Source organism: Chinchilla lanigera, unplaced genomic scaffold (assembly GCF_000276665.1).
Source record: "Chinchilla lanigera isolate Chin_1 unplaced genomic scaffold, ChiLan1.0 scaffold00047, whole genome shotgun sequence".
In the NCBI taxonomy this organism is placed as follows: Eukaryota; Metazoa; Chordata; class Mammalia; order Rodentia; family Chinchillidae; genus Chinchilla; species Chinchilla lanigera.
In genome coordinates this window covers 11,872,338-11,875,547 of record NW_004955448.1, presented here as the reverse complement: position 1 = coordinate 11,875,547, position 3,210 = coordinate 11,872,338, and the positions used below count along the sequence as shown (strand labels likewise).

The 3,210-nt window shown below is 40.6% G+C and overlaps 1 protein-coding gene and 1 pseudogene across 1 annotated transcript in view; one reads left to right on the top strand and one right to left on the bottom strand.

The window, feature by feature from the left end:
• The window catches only part of LOC106149516, a 58,610-nt pseudogene that overhangs the window by 38,527 nt on the left and 16,873 nt on the right, over positions 1–3,210 (top strand).
• Positions 1–3,210, bottom strand: part of Otol1 (otolin 1) — a 58,603-nt gene that overhangs the window by 52,048 nt on the left and 3,345 nt on the right. The window lies entirely within an intron of this gene.

The following is a 3,210-nucleotide window of genomic DNA, read 5'->3' as shown; positions in this document are numbered from 1 at the left end:
TTTCAGCAAAGAAATAGAAGAGAGTAGAACAACTATGTTAACTATCCTGTATATACATACATACAAAATTTCTCCTTCTTTCCCTTCTCTTTTCCCACCACTTTTTTGCTATTCTGAATAGCACTCCATGAACATTTGTGAAGGAATGAGAAATGAGTTAAATAAGAAATCATTATCTAACTCAAGGTCATGTATGTAAATTGTCTTCCACAACTTTTACATACTTACCTCTTATATTTACATTCATGATCATTTTGAATTCAATTTATGAATGCTGATTTTCACCTAGTTCCCAGAATGCTATCTCTTTGTACTCACAGCTTGGACTTGCTTTCAGAGGAGATTACATAAGGTATACCCCCATGGACAAGAATCTGGAATTCTTGCCTCTGCATTTAGCAAACAAATAATGCCACAATGAAGATGTATGTTATTTTGTACTTTTTTGCCAATGCGTCTTCAGGGCAGATTCGTGGAAAGATCACGCGTGTGTAATTTCACCGCCTAGTGCCAGTCTTTTCTCTACCGGGTCCCATCAATTTTGCATTCTCACAACAATGTGCGAAGAATCGTCCCGTTTCCAAACAGCTTCAGTGACGAGTATGTTGTCAAACTGTTGGAGTTTGCCAGTCCTATTGATAATAAATGGTATCTTGTTGTAATTTAAATCTACATTTTTCTTTTTTGAGAGAGTTTGAACTTTTTTAACTTAAAAAATGTTTAAGAGTCATTTTGAACTTTGCATTTGATGTGTTCAAACCACTTACACGTTTAGACACTGAAGAAGAAATAAAGTGGGATTGAGTTACTTTAAAATGCCTTTATTGAAATCCTAACTGTAGTAATGTACAATGGGACTATATTTGGTATATAATATATTTAAACGGTAAAGTAGTAAAAATGACATCATGTAAAGTGAGCTGAAATGTCTTGGGACTACTGTTCTTACAAGAAAGGGAGATTAGGACACGTGTATGCACAGAGGACAGGACAGGGAGAATACAGCATTTTACAATCCAAGGGGAGGGCTGTTCCGAAGAAACTAACCTTTCCAACACATGACTTCAGCCTTGTAACCGCCAGAACTTTGAGACAAGCAATTTCTATTGTTTAAGCCTTCCTGTCTGTGGTGTTCTGTCATGACGGTCCCAACAAATCTGTGCAATTATCAACCTGCTCTTTCTTTCAAAAGAATCTAAAAATGTTCATTAGCCCTTTTATGTACAATTCACCTGATTATTTGAATATTTATTGCTTTCACATAGGCCGCACTAAAGAAAAAAGTACCTTCTATTAAAATATCATTTTTCTTGCTGTTGCAGGTTATTGTGGTTTCTGTTTTTCTTTGTCTTTTGGGCATATTATCGCCATATTAATTCCACCCACTACTTGTGCCTACTTCCCTGCAGGCAAGCCATGAAACCCAGACGCTTGTCCTCCAGCACCCTTGGCAGTCAAAACATGGACCACTCACAGACACTTGGCCGGTTCAGCACAGCGGCCTGGCCCAGTGAATTTGGACAAAGATCAGGGACGGTAGAGAATCCACTATGGGGCACCAGCATGTGGGTCCAGTGTTCAGTGCCTTTGCCTGCAGAGCTGAAGCTGAGATAGGCAGGCTCCTGCACCTGTACAGGCAGCAGAGTTCTTTTCTGAGGTTGTTCTATGGCGTGGTTGTGGCCACGGCCCCGACTGTCTAGTTTGCCTCTGTTCCTCCTGGGCTTGTCAAGCTTGTTTGCCAGCCGGCCTGGAAGCTAGGAGCCGTCTCATTTTCTAAAGTAACATCCTTTTTTGCTTTATCAACTCTGACTAGCACATTTCCATTTTTCTTACAGAAATTAATGGCAATTTCGGGAAATTTTTTAAATAAATCAAAATTGTTCCAATGAAATGTAAATTAGCTTGATAACTGCTCAGAAAGGAGAACTCTAATGCTGTCTGGCAAGAAAAAGAAGTTAAAACTGCAGTGATCTTTGACATAACACATTTTTCAGCTTTAATATCCAATTTATTTCTACTTCTTATTTCTAACAAGTGCTTAATCACAAAGATGTGCATTATTGTAACCTTAAGACAGTTGGAGGTCTCACTACTTCCTTGACCCTTACATAAAATTTCCTTTACTCAATAATTTCACGGACCATAGGAAGGCAAAGCTCTCCCTCAAGGGTTCTGCTATTCCTGCAGCAAATAGTCATCTGCTCAGCCTCCTCCCCGCTCTAGGCCTAAGGTCCTTATACTCACATCATTCCACCCAACACTGACCCTATCTTAGCCCCTACTCGCTCACTAAGCTTTTCTTACACTAATAGCTTTGACTGAGTGTTTTGAGTGATTCCAAGTGAGGGATCATATCGAGCAGTATTGCAGTGTTTTTTCTTTAATTTTTATCTTGGAGTTTGTTTTGTTTGGGTTCTGGGACTTGAACCCAGGGCCTAACCCATGCTCAGAATGCACTCTCCTCCTGAGCTACACTCCCTCACCCAAAAACGTTCTTGATCTTGACCAAAGGTCTACCATTTTGTTAGCTATGAATATTTCTCTTTCTACTAAACAAAGAACCTGTGGGCCTTCTCTGAAGTGTTTGAGCCCAATTGTACTCCTAGATCTATGGCCTTTTTACTCAGCAGTAATCATTGTGCTTCCCTTTTGTGCTTACACTGCTTCTCTGCCCTCATCCTCTGATCTATCAGGAGCATCCAAATCTTCTTACTGTAAAGATTACAGTAAGAAGGGCGGTCACGCAAAAAAGAAAATGCAGCACAAGGATTTTAGTTGTATTGGGTTTTGGAGTTACATTCACCTCTTGGTTTCTATTTTATGCTTAAAATCTGTTAAGGGTCAAAATAGAAAGATGTTGAAGGAAACAGGGTATTGAATTCAATCCATCATAGTTCATTAGTGAACTGAAAGACAGGCTGTCAATTTGACCCTTGCCCTCTTGGGGGGACTAGATGAAAGCTTCCTAGGGAGGGAAGTGGCAGGAATGAGAGTATGTTCCGGAACACCACCTCACAGGAGGTGAGAGAAGGAGCTGAGTCATGAGGGTGGGTGGTAGCAAGTGAAAGAACAAGGTTCCATCCAGGGAAGCCACGTTTACAAAGCTCATTCCACAGGGAGGCCGACCACCCATGGTCATTCCAGTGAGACCCACAGGAAGTTCAATGACTACACCGAGGGCCTCTGTCAGTTTCTTCTTCTTGCTGAGGG